Source organism: Aedes albopictus, chromosome 2 (genome assembly GCF_035046485.1).
Source record: "Aedes albopictus strain Foshan chromosome 2, AalbF5, whole genome shotgun sequence".
Taxonomy (NCBI): Eukaryota; Metazoa; Arthropoda; class Insecta; order Diptera; family Culicidae; genus Aedes; species Aedes albopictus.
The window spans coordinates 52,899,845-52,925,153 of record NC_085137.1 but is presented as its reverse complement, the minus strand read 5'-3'; the positions used below and the strand labels follow the sequence as shown (position 1 = coordinate 52,925,153).

Below are 25,309 nucleotides of genomic sequence, written 5' to 3'. Positions count from 1 at the left end.
TGCTGAATATATGGAGCAATACATAAAGAAACCTCTGCCGAACCTCCTAGACTTATTTCTGTGAAGGGCACTTGGAAAAAAATCTTAGCTTCTAAAGGAAAATCTCCAAATATTCGCTAATAAAAATCTCCTGGAATTGGGTTGTTTAGTGAATAAAATATTGATATCTTCTATAGCCTAATCGAAACAGCTCATTTTTCTGAGTGTAACGTGATTTTATTGAATTCCAATACCATTGTTTTGATGATTAAATTGACAAAACAGTTTTAATTTTTAGGGATAGAATGACAGTTCAATCGATAAAATGACAGCTCGACCCGAACAAAAAATTTTCCCCATACAAACTATAAATGCATTTTAAAAATAGTTCACGGACACCAAAAATTGTGAAATTTTGGATTTCGACTATTTTTTGGACGGAGAACCCGGATACCCCTAAAGAACCCAATTGTATCTTCTAAAGAAATCTTTGAAGGAAATTCCAAAAAAAAATCTGCTGGTGAAAATTGCGATAATTTTCGTGGAAAAATTCCCACAAAAATGTTCGAAGTAATACATGACAAATACATGCACGAACTTCTGTAGCAATTCTTGGGAAAATTTCCAGAAGAATCTCTGAAGAAACCCCTGGAAGAACTTCTGAAGAAACTTGTGAACTAGTTTCAGGATCAAACATTTAAAAAATTCCTTGAGAAACTCCTTTAGGAGACATAAGCAATTCCTGAAGGAATCTATGGGAAAATCATGGAGAAATATTCAAAGCAATACATGGACATGCAGGAAAAGGTTCTAAAGGGATACCTGAAGGAATCTTTGGAAGAATTCTTGCTGAAATCATTCTAGGTAAACATGCAAGAATCTTCTATATATATAAAAATGCAATGGCATACGTGGGACCGCGCATAACTTGCGGATGGATGGTCCGATTTTGGTCGTCTTAGTTTTGTTTTGATAGTTTACACCCAAGGAAGGTTTATAAGGCAGCAAACATGGAAAAATTGAAAGTTTTTCAAAATCGGGTTTTCATACATTCTGAACGGGGACTTGGACTTGGCTAGGAACTTGAAACCTCAAAAAACGCAGTAGGCAAGACAAAGTTTTCCGGGGACAGCTAGTTTTTGTATAAACATTATGAAAAATGTTTTTAAGAAATCCCTTGAGGAATATATGGCAGTGTCTCTGAAGGTAATCGTTAAGGATATGCTGCCGTGCGCTTCGGGAAGGAATACATTCTCAAATAAATTCTCGGAGAGATCTTTTAAAGAGCTCTTGCTGAACTCGTTAAAGTTCGTTAAAGAAATTCCTACAAGAATGCTCATTCGCGGTAATTACAGAAAAAAAAATGTGGAAAGGTTTCCCCAGAATAATTCTGAAGCCTTGAGTAATCAGCTCTGATCAGAGTATCTGTACGCACAAATCTCAATACGAGATTGAGAAAAGTTGGCCGTGAGCACATGAAAATTCCCTGAGCTTGAGACTCGCGATGTTAGTGCACATCACATTAGCATTGCGAGTCTCAATGAGACGTCTCAATGAGACAAGCTCCAGGTACAGCTTGTTATAGCGCAACACCGCACCGCCCGGTTCGATTTACTCTCGAATCGTTCAATAGGATGACATTTCTAGATGATTTTCTGCTGGGACTGGGTTGACGTAATCCGAGAGCGGAGGACGTTCTGGTCATAGGTGTGTTGGGGCAGATGGAATACAGCCGGAGATAGTTTTACTACGGGAAAGGTGGTAAACGGATCAATTGTGGCGAAGGCTTCTTCCAAATGTACCTTCTGATTGATGATTTTCTGGGCGTGTTCTATTTGACGGAGAGAGATGCAGGATCATTTGAGTGGGAGAAAAATGGCACCAACGTTTATGTTCGGATTGATTATACATAATCGCAAAAACTAAAGTTTCAACAAAGGTTATTTTTTCACCTGACTAGGAACGAAAACTATTTTGAGGTCATCACCCCCACCGGTGTTGAAAAATAAGATTTTTTATGTAAATGAGTTCTAAATAAGTATTGGGGTCATTATGCCCTAGACAGGCACGTTAAACGTGTAGTTGGAAGCATAAGAGATATGTTGTGGGCAACATCTTTGGCTAGGGATATTGCAATCTTAATCGATAATAACAAACCCAATATTTATTTGACCCCCAATTTGCCCCATTTTATCCACTTATCCGCGAGCCGTTATGACCGCGCTGGGTACAAGCAAGCGGTCGGTTACGGTTTTGACGTTTTGTTGATTTCACCGAATAGTTGACGTCGGAAGATAACCAAACCGCTACGATTTCCCCCTAAAAAACTTCAAAATCCGAATCGCTTGTACCCATCGCCACCATTATCGCTCGCGAATAAACTGATTCAATCCGTGGATAACTATCGATCTCGGTATTTCTGCTTGAGATGGGGTGGGATCAGGTTCACAAGGTTTAATCTGGGCCGTCGCTGCAATTCTTTTTCACTGACGAACATCTCAATGTGACGAGTCTCACGAGACGTCTCATTGAGGCACGTACACTAGATTTTTCATGAGCATGCTATGATCTCAAATCTCACAAATTTTCCTGAAACGCATTTCAAACCAGCACATGGCACACTGTCTCATTCATGTATACCTACATGAGCTTTCAGATACTCTATCTGATATTAACATGACGGCACTGCTGAGGCAGTTACTTCGGAGAGTTGTCTGACTCTCTGAAATTTCAGCAGTTTTTAGAGTGATCGAAAGCGTTGTTCATATTGGATTTTATATCCCAGGGAGGAGGTACTATGGGGGCTTCCGTATCCTCAGTGTAGAAGCCAAACTGCCAGATAGATTCCGAGTTTTTGGTGGATTTCAGAAGTCCTATCCATTTTCTCGATGTACCTTTGAAAACAAAGATATCCTCGTTCCCAACATCACGATACGAGCAGTTCTCTTGGTCTTCAACATCAGTACAGATTTCGGTTTTATATCATACTAGCTGTCCCTGGCAAACTTTGTCCTGCCTACTGCGTTTTTTGACGTTTCAAGTCCCTAGTCAAGTCCAAGTCCCTGTTCAAAATGTATGAAAACCCGATTTTCAAAAACTTTCATTTTTCTATGGTTTTTGCCTCATAAACCTTCCTTGGGTGAAAACTAACAGAACAAAACTCAGACGACCAAAATTGAACCATCCGCTCGCAAGTTATGCGCGGTCCCACGTATGCCACTGCATTTTTATATATAGATACAGATTTTTAAGCTGGAGGGGCTATTTTATTTTTGTATGGGATACAGATTTTTCACCCAAATTTTTTATGGGATGCAGATTTTTAAAAAGAGTGATACAGATTTAAAAAAAAAATCATCTGGCATCCCTGGTCTTGAACGCTACTGCACCAATCGTTTTCGAAAATTTTGATACCACGGTATGTACATTGGGCAAATGTTGAAATGTGGATGGACATTTTCTTCTTCTTTTCGGCAGATCTGATACAGTTTGGCATTCCAGTATCTGGACAGAAGATAGAGAAGGGTTGTTAAAGTGATGACAGCTCATCATAATCGCCTTACAGGAAAAAGTACTCGTAGGTGACCTTTCCCATGATCTCGACCTCATGCCTTGGTAGATAAACATGATACGCAAGAACTAAACTCTCATAGGTTACAATCTCGTTGGCCTGTTTCCGATCACATACGGTAACCTGAATTTTGTCTGTACCAAACTAATCATGCCAATGGCCATAACAGAAGGAAACCGCTTAATCCGTGATGATGTCAACGGTGTTTAAACGTTTGCCTTTGAATTGGAAGAAAACAACATACGGCTCGTCAAAGTTGGGAGAATAAGCCTCGTCTTGGAAGCCTTATTTGGAAATTATTCATTTGTTATCATTCGCATCGCAAGCGTTCGGTAGGCGATGTGAATCGTGAGTGTTTGTGCATAGGATATTTTCATGTTTTCAATTTGAAATTTAGAGAGCAAAAATGTATGCAGATTGAAGGGGTGGATCAAACCATCGAGATAGCGAGAGATATCGAGATGTAGATCATCGAGACATGGAAAATCAATGATGGGGCTGGGTGTTCGTTCAGGACAATCCGTATGCTGTATCATTCTCGATTCGCTTCAGCAAAGAGGAGCGAATATGAAACTCCAAATTTTACACGATATTCTTCTTCTAATTTCTAGCTTTCTGTCCCAACTTGACCAAATACTGTTTCTCCGCTTAGTGTTCTATGAACACTTGCTGATTAAATAACGTAAAACCACATACAAAACTTTCTCTACCAATAACAAATTAGGCATTTGTATTTCGTGTAATAGGCACGAATTTAGTCTATGTCCAAGGAAGTTAAATATTGTGGGACTGGTGGTGGTAATCAACCATGCTACTTATTGAAGGCTGACATGTTTTATTTTTGAGTGTATACCATTTTTGGTTCGGTACACATTAAAAACTGCTATGAACAAGCTCAAAAAGTTGTAAAGCGATACCACGCTCAAATGCCAAATCGTGAACAAAAACCACTTCAAGTGAATGAACAGTTAGCCTTCAATCAAGTGTGCTCATTCGTGTATAATAGTGCGAAAATCAATAACATAAGTGCATTTCGAGCCATCAAGCGCAGCCCTAAATGGAATCCGCAAATCACGGATACGCAGTCCGTAAGTGCATGCATGTTTCTCTACCCACTGAAATCGATCTGGATTGGATGACCAGCAATGTGGTCTCTGGTCTCTGATTCCTGGTTACCGGTGACCGGTAATGGGTTAGAAACATCAGGCTTGTGCGTTTTGTATTCAATTCGGGTTCGATTCACAGCCGATGCGGCGCGGTGGTGTGGCAATTAACCTGGCTGGTTGAATGGAACAGCAGCGCATTGGTTATTCACATCATTCGGCATTTCACACGTGACACTCTTGTGACAATAGTCACCATCAGGCAAGGAAGAGATGATGGAGGACACCGGTTCTGACGTTTATTTACCATCTGAAATTGCTCATAAATACGGTAATGTTATAGTTTTCCATTGTCCAGCTGGCTTATGGTATTTGTGGTTTAGATAATACCGACAGAGTTGTGGTTTCGATGGGATTCATCGATGATAGCAAGTTGTAATATGTAGCTGTGTTCAGGAGATAGCAGTTAGACATTCATTGTAGGTTTTATCGCCGTGTAACAGATGTTCGGGGACTGGATTGTGGGAAAATAATACTGACGAACACAATGTTAATGTAGTAACTATATAAGAATCTATATATATAAAAATGAGTTAGAAGTTCCTTTGAGGCAACAAAACTCAAGAACGGATGGACCGATTAGCATGATTCTTGCACGGCTTGGTTCGTATTCGTGGTGGCTGTGTTTATATGTACGAAAAGTTACGAAAATCAACTAGAAAAGTAAGAAAATTTAAGAAGTACTGATTTTTCATGAACTGGGAAGAAAATGGACACGATCGAAATGAAACCGATCTAGAGTGCGGTGAAACAATTACCTCAACAGTTGTCAAACTACCGCATCTTGGCAAGACAAAGTTTGCCGGGCCAGCTAGTATTGTTATAAAATATTGTAGAGTTTAAAAAATCCAGCAACATATTCGATTTAATATTGATCAATTGTTATATGAGTTCATTTAACCAATCAATTATATCATTTCTAAACTGTTTCCTAAAATAATTGAAAAGTAGAAAACAGAACTCAATATCGACATGCTCCTCGTTTCTTTCAAACGGCGCGTACTTTAACAAATTAACGCTGGAGGGACCCTTCCACGAATCCCAGTCAAACATCGCCGAACCTTTCCCGTTCCGGTTGAACTGCGCTTGGGGGTTTTGTTTCAGTAATTCCAACTGTTCGCTATCGATGATTGCTACCATCAATTACTGGTCTAGTGGTTTGGGGCCGGGGGAAATTTATTAACTGGAAACAAAAAAGGAAAAATCCTCTCGGAAGGCGCAGCTCTCGGGCGGAATTCCATTAGGCTATTGTGTTCTTCTTGCTTCGTGCATTACTTGCTGCTCATCGAATACACACAGAAAATATGATCCAATATTGATTGGATCGAACAACCAACCCAGAAGAAAAAGAGAAGACTTATCTTGGGGGATCGTCAACCGGTGGCATCGGCAAGGATGCGTGTCTGGGATTCCTCTCCATGGCCACTCCCACCGGCGACCATCCTCCCTGGCAAATTCGCATTATATTGGATTGGGAGTGGGGTAGCCGTTGCGTTGTTAGAGTATCCGGTCGAGCTGTCATCGAAAATCAATTTGACAAGGTTTGTCCTGAAAGTTAATCGCAAAGTGGATTAAGGCTGATGGATTCTAGAAAGCAGGATCAGGTGTCTGAGGCCCGCCCGGGATTGGTGCGAAATTATACGTCAATAATTGATTGCGTGAGGGGACAGTGACCGTTAGTATTTGGTGTTGGGAAATTGATACTGTTTTCGAGGGTGTCAATTTTGCCAGGAAACTGTGATAAATATTAAATGATTGTAATGTTTGTAAATGTTTTTTCTTGGTATCATTTTTTTCCTTTTGGGGGGACGTACTTATTGGAACAAATTCTAAAGAAAACCGTTGAAGTTGAGATTTCTTAAATTTATTTCTGGAGTAATCCCCAGGAAAGATTATTTCTTAAGAAATATTTCACATGATTTTTTTAAAGAAATTTTTCCAAGGATTATCCAAAACAAGTTCAAAAAATTTTACAGAGATAACCTCACAAAATTTTTCTCCAGGGATATCTTTAATTTCTCATATCTTCAGAAATTCATTCAAACATCATTCAGGTATTTCTTCAAAAATTCCTTCATAAAATCTTCAAAAGTGTTTTTAAGAAATTCTGCCATGGATGCTCACGGAAATTTCTCAATTTTTACCTTTCCTTTAGAATGATACCCAAAGTTTTCTAGAGATTACCCCAGAAATAAATTTGGGAAATCTCAACTTCAACGGTTTTCTTTAGAATTGTTCAGAACATCTTCCATGCATCGCTTCAGAAATTCCTCTAGAATTTTCGTTAGAGGATTCTCAAGAAATTTCTCCAAAAATTCCTCTAGTGAAGCTATTACGGGTTTCCTTTAAATATCGTCCATAGATTTTTAAGGAATCCATGTAAGAATTGTTTCAGGAAATGATCTACAGATGATCAAAGGTTCCTCCGGAAGATTCTCCAAGGATTACTTCAGGAAATATTCCACAGACTCCTTAAGAAATTCTTCTAGGGATCCTTTTAGAAATATCCCTCGAGACTCCTTTAACAATTTCTTATGAAGTTCCTCCATGAAGTAGTTTGAGGAATTCCAAGTCCAAGGAAAACATGCATGGATTTTTTTTTTAAATTAATCCATAGATTCCTCGAAAAATTACTCCACAAATTTAGTTTTAAAATTTACCAAGATTTCCTGTAGAAACTCTTGCGTTTTTTTTTTCAGAAATTCTTCCAGGGATTCTACAAGAAATTTCTTCAATGCTTCCTTCAGGTATTCTCGTTCCAAAAATTTTATTAGGTAGATTTGTTTGAGTTCCTTCTGAAATTCCCCAAAGATTAACTTTATTTTTTTTCCTAGGGATTTGTTTAAACAACAATCATCAGAGATAATTCCAGGGATTCCTTTAGAACTTTCTTTATGCATTTCTATAGGCATTAAAGAAAAAAACTTTCAATAAATTCTTCCAGTAGTTTCTTTAGACAATTTTATAGATAGGAAGTTCGTTCAGGTTGGGGTCTCCAGTTAGTCTTGTGGATAAGGCTTTGAATCGCCAATCCGGAGACGGCGGGTTCGATTCTCTTTCTGGTCGAGAAACTTTTCTTGACTTCCCTGGGCATAGTGTATCATTGTTCTTGCCGCACAATATAAAAATTCATGTAATGGCAGGCAATGTAAGCCCTCTAATTAATAATAATGGAAGTGCGCAAAGAAAACTAAGTTGAAGATAAGGCAGGCCAAGTTCCAGTGGGAACGTAAGGCCACAAAGAAGAAGAAGAGGAAGAAGTTCAGGTGTTGAAAATGTTTACTTAAATGTATCTAGAATTTGTTTAAGGAATTCATCCAGAAAATCCAGCAGAAACTCCTCCAGAATTTCTCGCATTATTACTTTCATGGATTCAGGCAGGAATTCCTCCAGAGATTCCTGCATGAGTTCATACAAAAATTACTTTAGGATTTCCTTCAGATATTCCTCGAATTATTACCCCAGAAATTTATTCGGCAATGGCTTATTCCAATAAATTCCCCACGATTTAAAAAAAAAAATTCCTTATGATTTCTACGGAAATTACTTAAGAAATACTTAATAATTTTTCAAGAGATATTTGCAGACTCTTGTCTATCTATTTTATTAAAAGGTTTTTAAATTTTCTTATATTTCACACTTTTTTTTCTAGGAATAAATAAGTTTTGTTTTATGAAGCTAAAACTTTGTAGAACAATGTACTAGCGTAGCATCAATAATTAGGTCAACAGAAACCAGCAAATGCAACTCTCCACGGCGTGAATGTAATTTACATTCACGGCGTGGAGAGTTGCCTTTACAGCTCGCTCACGACTTTGGTGTGCGTGTGCGACCCTAATGTCATTCGGCATTCTTTCGGGTAAAACTATGTACAAGGTTAAATTCAGTTTACCTTCTGCTTTGCTCTGTATCGGACCCAGCAGTAGCTTGCTCCCGGTCGATTGTTGGATGGTATTCAAACTGTAGACTTTTGTTTGGATCGGCTTTGTCCGAGCGGTTGATTTTTTCGCACGCGTTTGTCGGCACCGCCTGCCATGGATTCAGTTTGCAACACGGTGCAATTTAAGTTTCCCGTAGGAGCCGCACAGCCATCATGGGCGGAGATTGCAAACTTCACCAAACGTTTGCACTCGGATGTGATGCAATTGGAAACAGTGTATCGACTTCCAGGCAGGATACTATGCATCAAGTATAAAACCGAAGAAGCAATGGAAACTATGCTGCGGCGGCGTGCGGAGACAATTAAATTTCATTATACGGATGGAAAGATTGTGGATGTACGCTTAGCTGTAGCGGGAACAAAGAGCACCTACGTGCGTGTTTTTCACATCGCTCCGGAGGTGCCCGACAGCAGTTTAGAACTGGCGTTTTCTAACTACGGAAAAGTGGAAAGCATTTCTCGAGAAAAGTTTCCACCCGGCTTAGGACTGGACCACTTACACACTGGTGTTCGGGGATTGTACGTGGATATCGCAAAAGAGATTCCTGCATCTCTAGAGATCAGTGGCTGGAAGGTGAGGATATTCCATGAAGGACTCAAGGATAAGTGCTTTTTGTGTGGTATGGAGGGACATTACAAAGAAGCATGCACACAGCGGAAAACTAAGCAAAGGAACAAGAACATAGGACCGGCATCATATGCAGGAGTTGTTGCATCCGGAACGTCGCCGTCGTCCGACGATGTGGAGATAATCGAAGAAGACTCCATAGTGGAGGAAACTATTTTTGTAGATACAGAGAACGCAGAGGAAATAGAAAAAAATGAGCGGCTACGGAAAGAAGAAGAAGATGCAGAGAAAAACAGACAACAGCAGGAAAAAATTCTGACGGGAATATCAAAAATTGCTAACGCGTTCCAGGCGGCAATGGACAGACAAGAGGCAAATGAGCGAAGGTTTAAGTTCGCCGCAACGGCGTCGACATCAACGGAAATGCTGCGTCCGAAGAAGGCAGCGAGAAAAAGTTAAATAGTAGTTAGTTTTTTTTTTGTAAATTTATAAATTTGCATAATAGCGATAATCGGCTCCGTTAAGTGCTAGGCACGTATGAGCCTGTCAAATAAATGAATTGAAAAAAAAAAGGTTAAATTCATCCATACATTGTTTTTTGATAGCATGCTTCTGAACTGAGATAGTAGCAAGTAAATGTAATTCTTTGCAAATGAATGATCCCATCCCTGACTCTGGGAAATTATGAGTTATTCTTTTTATCGATGATCGACGGAACTTGTTGTGTTTTTTTGTTTGTTCATTTTCGACTCTTGATACCAGGGTGCATTCGTGTCGCAGGCGAAATTTATTGAAACATATCCCAAAAAAACTGGAATTTTCATTCAGCACACTTAACACTTTGACATTTGTACCAGATCACACTTTGGTATAAATGGGAGAAAATCTGTGGAACTGTGAGGAATTCTGAACAACGCTTCGAAAACACATCTTCTCTCGTTAGAACTCTGCCGGAATTCTGCAAAGTGAAGTAAGCGTCATTCAAAATGCCTGTTGTATTAAAATGCAAGATCTAGTCGTAATTTATTATCTATGGGAAGAAACTTAGAGGATGACCAAAAAATGTGCCAAAACTATCAATGTCACTTACATCACTTTGGCAAAACTGTCTTGCCCCTAGATATCAGTATCATTATACACATTATTGTCATTTAGTAAAATGGGTCATTCTTTATTATACCAACCAACATAATCTCATAACGTTCGACAGATTTCTCAGGTCGTTTTGACAGATCTTACATCAGCAAGGTAAAGACAAAATATCTCCTACTTCACCGACCATGTTGTTGTCCTATTTTTGCTCATATTACATCCGTCAAATGACCTGAGAACTGTCAAAATTTTGAAGTTTATATTTTGGGGTGTTGTTATAAAGAATATAAAAGCGGCATCGCTGGTGTAGTGGTAAGCGTGGTTGCCTCTCGCCCCAGTCGGACTAGGTTCAATCTTACTCGACGCCTTTGGTATTTCTGAGACAACAATATCTGATCACGCCTTCCCTCGGATAGGAAGTAATGCGTTGGTCCCCACCCATGTGATGATGGGTATGATGGATTCGGTATGTAGGATCTCAAGCGTGATGGCTGTCTCCCTGTCCTAGTCACGGTGCTAGTTGGCTAGAAAAAAGTAGAAGAAGAATATTATTATCAAGATTGTTTTATTTTCTTGTTTACATATTTATTTGAACGTCACATATCAACCCGATATGGAGTTCAGGTTTAAACCTTCTCTGCACCAGGCCGAGCTCCGGACATCAATTTAGTTCCTACGGTTATATGACCGTTGGCAAACCCGGCAAGCCTTGTATTGCCCATTTTAATTGCGGCTCTTGCACTACAACACAGTTTTTCTAATGTTTTTGTTAATTTTCTTGACTTGTTCTACATGTGAACATAGCCACCATGAGAACAAATTGAGCCGTTCAAAAATCTTGTTGATCATTTACATACCATTTAAAACCATACAACTAACCGATGATATCGATATCATCCGCGAAGCCTTGGAGCATATGTGACCTCATGACAGTGGCTCCGCTCCTTTGCACACCAGCTCTTCTTATCGCTCCTTCCAGCGCTATGTTGAACAGTAAGTTTGAAAGAGCATCGCTCTGCTTCAGCCCGTCTAAGGTCACGAACGATAACGAAATTTCATCTTAATCATAATTATAACCTGCCATAACTCGTTTCTCTTCACTGAATCGTACGCCGCCTTGAAATCAATAAACAGATGTTGGGTCTGCAAGTTGTACTCCCAAAATCGAGAATCTACCGCTGGGTGAACATCTAATTCGTCGTTGATCGTCCCTCACGAAAACCCGCCTGGTATTCGCCGAAGAAGGACCCCTCAATCGGCCTCAGCCTGTTTAACAGAATTCCGGACAAAATTTTGTACGCTGGATTGAGAAGTGTTATTCTTCTGTAATTCGCGCACTCCAGTTGATGCTGAGGAATAGATTCTGGAGAAATTTCTGCAGGAGTTGTTGAGAGAATCTTTGAAGAAAAAAAAACTGGAAAAATTTCAAAAGGAAGGTATGAATAAATCCAAAGCAACACATGGAGCAATATGGTTTTTTTTCAGTTTCTGCGTGCACATTTTGTGCGCGCAGAAAATGTGCACACAAAAATTCGTGTTGAGAGCGCACTCAGTCGTGCTTCCAGTGCAATACTGTGTGTACCACAGGAGTATAAAAGTACTTGCTTGTCTAAGATATCACATAAATCACAGACAAATAGATGTGACACTAACGAAATTTCAATCTCATATATCTCATGATCCTGTTTACTTAGAAAGTTGGTGTCTTCGGCAAAGTTGTTTGACTGGTCAAGGACTAACCGATAATAAGATTTAAGATTCAAAATTCCACCGCTAGGCGGTGCTAGTGAGCTAAAAAAATTAGTTTTTCATAAATATCAGGAAAATTTGCCAAAAAATGCATTTAGCGCCGCGTAACTGTTGAAACTTGAACCAAACGATAATTATTCTGAAATCCATTGATCTACCAAACCATATTGCCGAAGACACCATCTTTCTACAAAATGAGGATGCTGAGATATGCTAAATTTAAAATTTGTTTGCTCTCTAGCGCCGCCTAGTGGTAGAATTTTAAATCTTAATTCTTATTTAGCCCTTGACCAGCCAAACAACTTTGCCGAAGACACCAACTCTCTAAGTAAACAGGATCATGAGATATATGAGATTGAAATTTCGCTAGTGTCACATCTACTTGTCTGTGATTTATGTGATATCTTAGACAAGCAGATGCAACACTGACAAAATTTCCATCCCATATATCTCAGGAACCTGATTACTTAGAGAGTTGGTTTCTTCGGCAAAGTTGTTCAGCTGGTCAAGGGCTTTTAGAATATGGGCCGTGTGATTTGTGATTTCACCGCTAGGCGGCGCTAAATAGCGTACAAATTTTACATTTCACATATCTCAGCATTCTGATTATTTAGAAAGATGGTGTCTTCGGCAAAATTGTTTGGTAGATCAAGGGCTTTCAGGATAATTATCGTTTGGTTCGAGTTTCTGCAGCTAGGTGGCGCTAGTTGCAATTTTTTTGCCAAATTTTTCTGATATATATGAAAAACAAAATTTGTTAGCTCACTAGCACCACCTGTTGGTGCAATTTGGAACCAAAATATTCATCAACTGTAAGTCCTTGACCAGCTTAAGACGTCTGCTTGTCTCTGATATCACAGGATTTGATACCCCTTAGCGGGTTTTGGACTTACTGGCATGCTTTCGGTTCACCAAATGCTCAAACAACACTGACCCCTTTAAACACACTGCGTGTGCACTGAGTTCTGTTTTTTCTGCGTGCGCGCAGAAATTGCGCACTGGGAATATGATCTGCGGGCTCTCGTTGCTCTCACGCAGCACTCTAATCACCCGCACAAAAACTCTGCGTGAGAGGAATTATGTACATTTTATTGTGCGTGTTTTTTCTTTCTCTTTTGTAAGGTAAATGAAACTGAGAAGTTCAGTGAAAGATGAGCGTAAATTTGCACAATTTCTGCGTGACATGCCATGCAAGGAATATTATTTTCTATATTTAACCTTAACATTACTTTTTATCATTTATGGGCATCTATTTCGAATTGCAATGCGTAGAAATTGCTGCATATAAGCTATTGCAAGTTTTAGAAGACACTTTCCTATTTTCCAATAATGATTGTTTTGAAGTTGTTGAATAAATTTGCTATCATTCGTTCTATTTTTTAATCGTCGTTTTTCTGTCGAATTCTGATCACTTTTTCATGTCTTCCAATTTGTCTTTAGTCTATTTAACCTCTTTACCCTTTTAGACATTTTGTCCATTCGACCTTTTGTCCATTCGACCTTTTGTCCATTCGACCTTTTGTCCATTCGACCTTTTGTCCCATTCGACCTTTTGTCCCATTCGACCTTTTGTCCATTCGACCTTTTGTACATTCGACCTTTTGTCCATTCGAGCTTTTGTCCATTCGACCTTTTGTCCATTCGACCTTTTGTCCATTCGACCTTTTGTCCATTCGACCTTTTGTCCATTCGACCTTTTGTCCATTCGACCTTTTGTCCATTCGACCTTTTGTCCATTCGACCTTTTGTCCATTCGACCTTTTGTCCATTCGACCTTTTGTCCATTCGACCTTTTGTCCATTCAACCTTTTGTCCATTCGACCTTTTGTCCATTCGACCTTTTGTCCATTCGACCTTTTGTCCATTCGACCTTTTGTCCATTCGACCCTTTGTCCATTCGGAATGGGTGACAAAACGTCGAATGCCAAAACGTCGAATGCCAGAACGTCGAATGCCAAAACGTCGAAAGGACAAAACGTCGAAGGGACAAAACGTCGAAAGCACAAAACGTCGAAAAGTGTGTATGTGTTCACAGTTCAGCGTGGATTTTTTTTTTTTAATTTTGTGTGAATTTAATTCGATCCTGTTGGTAGCCTGAGAGGGCTTTGGGACAGAAGGTCGAAGGACAAATGGTCGAAGGACAAAAGGTCGAAGGACAAAAGGTCGAATGGACAAAAGGTCGAATGGACAAAAGGTCGAATGGACAAAAGGTCGAATGGACAAAAGGTCGAATGGACAAAAGGTCGAATGGACAAAAGGTCGAATGGACAAAAGGTCGAATGGACAAAAGGTCGAATGGACAAAAGGTCGAATGGACAAAAGGTCGAATGGACAAAAGGTCGAATGGACAAAAGGTCGAATGGACAAAAGGTCGAATGGACATAAGGTCGAAGGGACAAAAGGTCGAATGGGACAAAAGGTCGAATGGGACAAAAGGTCGAATGGGACAAAAGGTCGAATGGGACAAAAGGTCGAATGGGACAAAAGGTCGAATTTTAGTAGACCAATTTGTTGCCGCTCATTGAAAGAAACATTGTAGTGCTGTCATAGAAATCATATGCATTTCAGTCGCTAACATTTCCATAGGAAATTTTTCCTTCTTTTGTTTGTAGGCTGTTCTTTCAAGTTCTGTTAATGTAGTATTTATTTAATGGCAATTTAGTTTGATTTTTTGTTCTGGAATTTTTCCTTCTTAAATTTATAGGCTGGTCTTTTAACTTTTGTTAGTGAAATAATTATTGACTCCTTAGGGACTTATTTTTCAATCATAAATTTTGCCTTCTTCTTTTCAATATCTGTTCTTTCTAACTGTACTGCAGAAACATTCATTAACTACTTGTGCTTAGTGATCATCCTCTCTTGGATTGATAGGTAGATCCTAATAATTATACTGTATAACTAAACAATTTCATTTTGCTTCCTCATACAGGCGTTACGCTAAAAATTTAGAATTTTCGATCCCCCTCTCCCTGTCCTATACAAACTATATTGCTTGTTACACTTTTGAAAACCACCCTACCCCTATAATCGTTACGTACTTCATGGATCACCCCTATAATATCCAGAGATTTGTCCTTTTTTAATTTATAGACTGTTTGGCTTTATTTAATCGCTATAATGATTGGAATTTCAAATGAGAATATTCCGATCTATGATTCATCCTTCTTCAACCCATAGGCTGTTCTTTCAAAAAAATCAGAGATGGCATGCTCCTCAGTCCTCAGTGCGAAACGTGAGAAGAGAAAACATACACTCTACACTCGACTTTTAACGAGAGCGAGGGTGAACTACGCAACTTTTTTCACACACAAACCACCCGCTCACTCTCTGGCATCCATCGTGGCACCCTCAAAACGAGTGCTCAAACAAATGTTAGAACAAACATGTTTTTTTTTCAGTTTCTGCGTGCACATTTTGTGCGCGCAGAAAATGTGCACAAAAAAACTCGTGTTGAGAGCGCACTCAGTCGTGCTTCCAGTGCAATACTGTGTGTACCACAGGAGTATGAAAGTACTTGCTTGTCTAAGATATCACATAAATCACAGACAAATAGATGTGACACTAACGAAATTTCAACCTCATATATCTCATGATCCTGATTACTTAGAAAGTTGGTGTCTTCGGCAAAGTTGTTTGGCTGGTCAAGGACTAACCGATAATGAGATTAAAGATTCAAAATTCCACCGCTAGGCGGTGCTAGTGAGCAAACAAATTATGTTTTTCATAAATATCAGGAAAATTTGCAAAAAAATGCAACTAGCGCCGCCTAGCTGCAGAAACTTGAACCAAACGGTAATTATTCTGAAAGCCCTTGATCTACCAAACAATATTGCCGAAGACACCATCTTTCTACAAAATGAGGATGCTGAGATATGAGTGATTTAAAATTTGTTTGCTCTCTAGCGCCGCCTAGCGGTAGAATTTTGAATCTTAAGTCTTATAATCGGTTAGTCCTTGACCAGCCAAACAACTTTGCCGAAGACACCAACTCTCTAAGTAATTAGGACCATGAGATATATGAGATTGAAATTTCGCTAGTGTCACATCTACTTGTCTGTGATTTTTGTGATATCTTAGACAAGCAGATGCAACACTGACAAAATTTCTATACCATATATCTCAGAAACCTGAGCGTAAAAATTTTACATTTCACATATCTCAGCATTCTGATTCTTTAGAAAGATGGTGTCTTCGGCAAAATTGTTTGGTAGATCAAGGGCTTTCAGAATAATTATCGTTTGGTTCGAGTTTCTGCAACTTGGTGGCGCTAGTTGCATCTTTTTTGCAAATTTTCCTGATACATATGAAAAACAAAATTTGTTAGCTCACTAGCACCGCTTGTTGGTGGAATTTCGAACCAAAATATTTATCAACTGTAAGTCCTTGACCAGCTTAAGACATCTGCTTGTCTCTGATATCACAGGATTTGATACCCCTTAGCGGGTTTTGGACTCACTGGCATGCTTTCGGTTCAGCAAATGCTCAAACAACACTGACCCCTTTAAACACACTACGTGTGGACTGAGTTCTGGTTTTTCTGCGTGCGCAGATTTTGCGCACTGGGATTATGATTTGCGGGCTCTCATTGCTCTCACGCAGCACTCTAATCACCCGCACAAAAACTCTGCGTGAGAGAAATTATGTGCATTTTATTGTGCGTTTTTTCTCTTTCTCTTTTGTAAGCTTCAGTGAAAGATGAGCGTAAATGGGCACAATTTCTGCGTGACATGCCATCCCTGCATGGAATATGTATTATTTTCCATATTTAACCTTAATGAATCACATTACTTTTCATCATTTATGGGCATCTATTTCGAATTGCAATGCGGTAAAAATTGCAGCATATAAGCTATTGCAAGTTTTAGAAGACACTTTCCTATTTTTCAATAATGTTTTGAAGTTGTTGAATAATTTTGCTATCACTCGTTCTATTTTTTAATCGTCGTTTATCTGTCGAATTCTGATCACTTTTTCATGTCTTCCAATTCCAAGTCTATTTAACCTCTTTACCCACGGTGTGCCAAAAACCGTTATTAACAAATAAAAATGTCCACCCAAGTGGCACCCCGCATTCGAAAGATATGCTTTTCCAGTATCTCCTCTGAAAATTTGAAAATCTTTCATCGAGGGAAACTAAAGTTTTTGTGATTTGAAGATTTTGAGCCATTTCTATAGGATTTTCTTATATGAGTAAATATGCACGCACGGTATGCCTGATACCACTATTAACAAATAAAAATGTACTCCAAACTCACACCCGGCGTTCGAAAGATATACTATTCTAGTATCTCCTCCGAAAATTTGAAAATGTTTTATCGAGGGAAACTAAAGTTTTTACTGTTTGAAGATTTTCCTCTATTTTCATAGAATAAGTTCATATATGGTAATATTGTCATAGGATGTTTCATTGGCTCTTCAAATCATAAACAAATACATATTAATAAGTTTCACAAACACCATTCCGAAGATACAACATTCAAACAACTTCTCTGAAAATTTGACAACATTTCATTGAAACGCTCGCAAATTACAGTGGTTTGAAAATATCATATCATATCTTGATAAAGTGTAATGAAAATGTGGTAACTTCATAGAATATTATTTCAATTTCTCGTGTTAATCATTCCTCGCGATGAATATATATTTTGTAAGCGATACTATCACAAAACTCAGTAAATGTTTTTAACGTGTTTATAGATAAAGCGGTAGTATGCATATCTCCAATGAAATTGAAAATGAAAGCTTAAAATTGTTGTTACTGATGATCATTCAAATGTAAAATTTCTAAATTCACGGAAGAGACGTTAGTAACATGACGTATAAAAGCTGGGTAGTAAAATGATTAGCATTTTGGTTAATTTTTAAGGCTTCAATATCTTTAACATTATACCAACGATTGAACAGCTTCCTAGGAATACCAAAACATTGGGCTGTTAATTAAGCTTAACCATAGACTTAAACCAATATGTTTAACTCTCGTTTCACCATGAAACGTTTTTTCAAATTCACCGACAAGATACCAATATATTTATAACGTGCTTAAAAACAAAAAAAAACACTTAGAAAGTTTATGTAATCAAAGCTCACGGCGTGCCACATTTTTATTTGTATGCGAGTAGCAGGTAGAACTATGAAATATTAAACTACGGTAATTGACATTCCTCTCAATGAAATGTTGCCAAATGTGGAGCGGACCTGGTGTGATGGTTAGAACACTTGACTATCACGCCGAAGACCAGGGATCGAATCCCACTCCCGACAAACTCACAAAATTTGAGTTCTTTCTTCGGAAGGGAAGTGAAGCGTGGGTCCCGAGATGAACTAGCCTAGGGCTAAAAATCTCGTTAATACAGATAAAACAAAATGTTACCAAATTTTCAGAGAAGTTGCTTGAATATTTATTGTACTTTTGGAATTTGTGATACTCATGACGCCGTTCAACACTAGTGCGCGTCATGGGATGAGACAAAAAAATAGGGATTTGGGACCCTAGAAACTCTAATACGTATATCTGTTGAGCACCCCAAGTTCTCAATTCAAACTTCGGTCTTTAACTGTGAAGTCCAATATTTTTTCGAAAATTCTTTCACTATGACACTTCTAGGGTTCCAAAACCCTGTTCTTTTTTTTCTCATCTCATAATACGGTTTTTTTTTAATTTTGTTTTGCAGTGTTATTATTTGTTTATGATATGAAGAACACCGCATATTCTCATATATGAGCTAATTCTATGAAAATATAGGGAAATCTTCAAACAGTGAAAACTTTGGTTTCCCTCGATAAAACATTTTTAAATTTTCGGAGGAGATACTAGAATAGTATATCTTTCGAACGCCGGGTGTGAGTTTGGAGCACATTTTTGTTTGTTAATAGAGGTATCAGGCACACCTAGAGGCACACCGTGCGTGCATATTTACTAATATAAGAAAATCCTATAGAAATGGCTCAAAATCTTCAAATCACAAAAACTTTAGTTTCCCTCGATGAAAGATTTTCAAATTTTCTGAGGAGATACTAGAATAGTATATCTTTCGAATGCCGGGTGCCACTTGGGTGGACATTTTTATTTGTTAATAACGGTTTTTGGCACACCGTGTACCCTTTTAGACCTTTTGTCCATTCGACCTTTTGTCCATTCGACCTTTTGTCCATTCGACCTTTTGTCCATTCGACCTTTTGTCCATTCGACCTTTTGTCCATTCGACCTTTTGTCCATTCGACCTTTTGTCCATTCGACCTTTTGTCCATTCGACCTTTTGTCCATTCGACCTTTTGTCCATTCGACATTTTGTCCATTCGACCTTTTGTCCATTCGACCTTTTGTCCATTCGACCTTTTGTCCATTCGACTTTTTGTCCATTCGACCTTTTGTCCATTCGACCCTTTGTCCATTCGGAATGGGTGACAAAACGTCGAATGCCAAAACGTCGAATGCCAGAACGTCGAATGCCAAAACGTCGAAAGGACAAAACGTCGAAGGGACAAAACGTCGAAAGCACAAAACGTCGAAAAGTGTGTATGTGTTCACAGTTCAGCGTGGATTTTTTTTTTAATTTTATGTGAATTTAAATTGATCCTGTTGGTAGCCTGAGAGGGGTGGTGATACGGTAGATCCACCAAGATGGCAGGATGACGAACTGATTAACGGGGACACACGAACATTGTCTCGTTATCTGAGGTCACTGCCCGAACGCTGAAGGTCAGTGACTCATTTTGCACTCTATAATACTTCAGTTGAAACCACTAGCTGAGTAAAGATTATTGCGAGGATACTTAGCATTGTTGTACTAGTACCATGTTCTGTGAATACCGGATGAATTGCGGAGAAGGACAGCTAGTCAAAACCCCGCTATTTCAAGTAGAACTCCGGTTCTGAAGACATTCCCTCCCACCCCTTACGTTGGGATGGAAAGTACCGGCAAGTCGTGCCGTAAACCAAACCAGACGCCCTTGAAGGAACAATGCACCCAATGATCGCCATCGCCACCCTAAAGGTGCCAGAGATCCGGCAGACGATAGCTAGAGGCTACCATCGAAGCTACCCTGAAGGATGCTGTGACGTAATGCTGAAAATTTGTGGAAGGAAATTTGTGACAGTGTGCCACTCGCAGTGTTGCATTTGAACGCGATCAATTTACGTTGAAGTTCAAAAACGGCACGCTGCGATCAAACATATTTGAACATTGTTCAGTTCAAAATTTGATCAAAAACTGCACCCGCAAAAACATGGCACCCTGGTACCTGGTGAACTTAAATGGTCATGTGTCTGCCATTTTTTCACAAATTCTAACAATCTTGGGTTGATTTGATTCAGAAAGTCACCCTCTATTGAGAGGGGGAACCAGTTTGGTCACCGTGGAGTACCGGAAAATCCAGATTTCGGTGCAGAATCTTAATGCCCGATGCCAAATGTCCCATTGTAGCGCATATATTTGCGCAACAACGCATGCATGCAGATGCGTGACAAAGTCCTAGGGTAGCTGACCCAGTCAGGACGCACATAAGATTTGATGACACATCCAAGCTTAGTTCCTTTTTGGCTCGCGTTTAGTTCAAATGCAACACTGGGTGCCAGTAGAAGGGGCCTCAAAAAAGTAAGAGAAGAAAAGCCGGGAAAGTTCGGGAATAAATAATTTTACACTTAACGTGACGTGATGTGAGTTTTTTTTATATGGGACAGTGCGAATATTTCCTACCCACGAAGAACTGGTCAAGGAACATGCCGACCCTGAGGTGTTGTTTCAAGGAGCCTCAGGAAGGCTTCCCACTGAACTAGTTGGCAGTTACAAGTGAAAGAATGAGTATCCTTTAAAAGAATAAAGAACTCACTATTTGCTTAGATTACTCGTTTTCGACGTTTTCGACGTTTTGTCCTTTCGACGTTTTGTCCCTTTCGACGTTTTGGCATTCGACCTTTTGGCATTCGACGTTTTGGCATTCGACGTTTTGGCATTCGACGTTTTGTCTTTCGACGTTTTGTCCCTAAGCCGTCCATTCGACCTTTTGTGCATTCGACCTTTTGTCCATTCGACCTTTTGTCCATTCGACCTTTTGTCCATTCGACCTTTTGTCCATTCGACCTTTTGTCCATTCGACCTTTTGTCCATTCGACCTTTTGTCCATTCGACCTTTTGTCCATTCGACCTTTTGTCCATTCGACCTTTTGTCCATTCGACCTTTTGTTCATTCGACCTTTTGTCCATTCGACCTTTTGTCCATTCGACCTTTTGTCCATTCGACCTTTTGTCCATTCGACCTTTTGTCGATTCGACCTTTTGTCCATTCGACCTTTTGTCCATTCGACCTTTTGTCCATTCGACCTTTTGTCCATTCGACCTTTTGTCCATTCGACCTTTTGTCCATTCGACCTTTTGTCCATTCGGCCTTTTGTCCATTCGACCTTTTGTCCATTCGACCTTTTGTCCATTCGACCTTTTGTCCTTCGACCTTTTGTTTTTCGACCCTATGTCTTTCGACCTTTTGTCATAGATTCAAAATGTCCTTTCCATGACGATTTCATTAAAATTTCGTGAAATAGTAATGCATGAACCATTTACTTTGGTCTGGCTTGCAGTCTCAAAAAGTTGGCCTACGAATATTTTATCTTGACTTCAACGAGGTGATTAAGAACAATTCGGCTAACTGCTGCTTTGGTGCGGATGCCTTCATCGTACGCAAATAGCGAAAAAAAATCAACTCGTGAGTGAAGTGAAATTGAAACTGATATGACGGGAATTAGCGCATATGACGATGTAGATTTCTACCGTAGTGTGAAATATGTTAAAGTGAATAGACTGAAGATGGACCTACAGTGATAGCGACGGTAGAGCAACATTAGCAGTCATGGCATGACCAATATTGCGGAGCTCTGGTTTTAATCTCGGTTTATGATTGAGGAAATCATTACCTATTAAATTTAGGTAATTATGAAACCACATAAATGGAAGTTTTATCCGCTTCCTCATTATATACGAGATGATTCAAAAGTAAAACAAAGAACCCAGTTACCATGATTATTCTTTCTCTCGAGTAGCTCATTTTCAAACAGCTATACTCCAATTAATTGACGCTGCAGGGGCCCTTCCACGAAACCCAATCAAACAGCAGCGGTGAGCCTTTTCCGTTCCGGGTTTGGATTTTATTTCAGCATATCCAACCGCTCGCTATCGATTATTGCTGCAACCGGGTCCGAGTCCGAAGTTATGGGAAGGGGAAATTTATTAACTGGAAACATGTAATCGGAAGGAAAAATGGTCTCAGAAGCTGCCGGCTTCCGGGCTGGATGAAATTCTATTAAGCTTTTGTGTTCTGCTATCATGCGTTACTGCGCTGCTCGATGAATGGCGAATGGATAACACGATCCCATATTGATTGGATTGAACAACCAAGAGCGGAAGAAAACAAAGAGAAACATCAACTTGAGGGATCGTCAACTGGCAGCGCAGCAGACAGCAGAGGCAAGGGTGCGTGTCTGGGATTTGTTTTCCGGGCACTCCCTCCGAAGACCGACCATGTCCTGCGTACCATATAACCTTCGAGCTTTCTACGGGAACCAATTTGACAGGGTTTGTCTCGAAAGTTAATCGCAAAGTGGATTAAGACTGATGGATTCCGGCTGGAAGCATCAGGTGTATGTTGGGCCCTCCCAAGATTAAAATGAAATTATACGTGGATAATAAACAGACTTGGGCTCGTGTAATGACCATCATTATTCGTTTACTTATTTTTGTGGGTTTTATTATAGATATCCTACATACAGGGTGATTAGTTCCAGACTATTTTTTTTATTATTAACCCATTTCCGCCCAGTGATCTATTTATAGATCAGTATCTTTTGCGATAACTGCGGAGAAATGAAGCACTTTGGAAAACTGGTGTCTTCACCAAAGTTGTTGAGAAGATCAAGGACTCTACGATAGTACGTAATTTAGTACGTATTCGCTCCAGTAGGTGGCACTAGTGATCACGAAACATTGTGCTTTGACAGGTGTTTCGTCAACAGCCAATGCGAATACTGTCGCCTTCGTATCTTGAGAATCAGACTACATAGAAAAAAATATATTCAGCAAAGTTGATCAGGACTAGAGGTTCCATTTCCCGACCATTTTGGTTGTCCCGGGATTCGGGATAAAATGTGTTGCTTGTCCCGGGAAATTTTTCAATCTGCTTAAAAACACATTTTTGCGATCAGAAATATGTTATATGTATTCATCATATCAAATAAATAAATGGTTCACATAAAATAACTGGTCTTATCAATTTGAATTCGTTCTCTGAAAATACGACTTCAAGAAGCAAATGTTTTTGATGATTTCATCGAACAGTGAGGGTCGCTTTTTAGAACGAATATATCCGGAGTTCGATTTTAATATTCGGGTCAACTTACCATGTCGCTCAAAAAGTGACAACTCTTTCGCAATTACTTTCGAAAATTCAATCATTTCCGAATCACTCTAAGACGGGTTGCCATATTACTTTATAGCCGATTCCAGTTCTTCGCGCATGCTCGATGGTGTTATGCATACAAGACAATCCAGCATTCAACTCGGCATCATCATTATGCGTTGACGACGGAAGACCTTGAAAGAACCTTAGCGCTGTGATTATTTCCTTTTGGCGCCGATTGTTGATTCTTTTCATGATTGCATGGAAGAGGTCGTTTCCAACATTGGAGTTACTTTTTGTAAGCTTCGAATACAAGAAACTCAAGCTGCCTTCCGTAGACAATAATATAGCATCTCGTCTTCCCAATGCTTCCGAAGCCAGTCTGATTGGCTGAAGAGCTTCCTGATGATTTTTTGCAGCTTCAAAATCATTGTCCATGTCCAACATAAGTCTAGAAAGGCGTATTTCGAAAAATTTCTCTTTGATGCTATCAAAACCGTAAATGAAGTGCTCCAGCATTGTTTCAGTCGAGTTTCAACGAGTTTTGATGTCCTCACACAGTTGAAATGGTTTATGTAACATTTTCGTGATTTTTTGTTGAAGGCGATTTTTGAAAAAAAAAAATCACGACTCTTCGAATACGTTTCACAGATTCTCCAAATTCAAATCAAAGCGAAAAATATGTGTAAGAAATGTGCGTCCCGGGAATCCCGGGATTTTCGGGACGGTGAAAAATGTTATCCCGGGATTCGGGAAATCCCGAATTTTTCAAGATATCCCGGGTTGGAACCTCTAATCAGGACATCAAGAGCTATCCGATAGTGAACTAGTTGGTTCTAGGTTTGTCCGCTAGGTGGCGTTAGTGAGTCCTACAAAATTTAAACCTCTGTATCTTGAGAATCCGATTACATAGAAGAATTTCGTCTTCGGCAAGGTTGATCAGAACATCAATAGCTATCCGATAGAGAACCAGTTGGTTCTAGATTTATCCGTTAGGTGGCGCTAGTGAGTCCTAAAAAATTTAAACCTCTGTATCTCGAGAATCCGATTACAAAAAAGAATTCTGTCTTCGGCAAGGTTGATCAGGACATCAATAGCTATCCGATAGTGAACTAGTTGGTTCTAGGTTTATCCGTTGGATGGCGCTAGTGGGCTCTAAAAAAATAAACCTCTAAATCTCGAGAATCAGACTACATAGAAGAATTCTGTCTTCAGCAAAGTTGATCAGGACATCAACAGCTATCCGATAGTAAACTAGTTGATTGTAGGTTTGTCCGCTAGGTGGCGCTAGTGAGTCCTAAAAAATTTAAACCTCTGTATCTCGAGAATCCGATTACAAAGAAAAATTCTGTCTTCGGCAAAGTTGATCAGGACATCAATATCTATCCGATAGTGAACTAGTTCGTTTTTGGTTTATCCGTTAGGTGGCTCTAGAGAGATCTTAAAAATGTAAACCTCTGTATCTCGAGAATCTGACTACATCAGTGGCGATTCCCTAACCTCAAATCTACCTGTTCAACGAACGTAAATTCTTGAATTTTCTCATCAAATTGGCTTGTAACCTGAAGAGAATTATGAAAATAGTTATTTTCGTCCATTTTCAATATGATTCTGATCATGAATTCTCCGCAAATGCAAGTTTTAGGGTCGTTGAACAGGTAGAAAGTGAGATTACGAGACGCCACTGGACTACATAGAAGAATTTTGTCTTCAGCAAGGTTGATCAGGACATCAATAGCTATCCGATAGTGAACTAGTTGGTTCTAGATTTATCCGTTAGGTGGCGCTAGTGAGTCCTAAAAAATTCAAACCTCTGTATCTCGAGAATCCGACTACATAGAAGAATTTCGTCTACGGCAAAG

General features: G+C 39.3%; 1 protein-coding gene across 3 annotated transcripts in view; it reads left to right on the top strand.

Annotated features, from left to right (window-relative positions):
* The window catches only part of LOC109421548 (potassium voltage-gated channel protein Shaw), a 289,085-nt gene that overhangs the window by 36,426 nt on the left and 227,350 nt on the right, over positions 1 to 25,309 (top strand). The window lies entirely within an intron of this gene.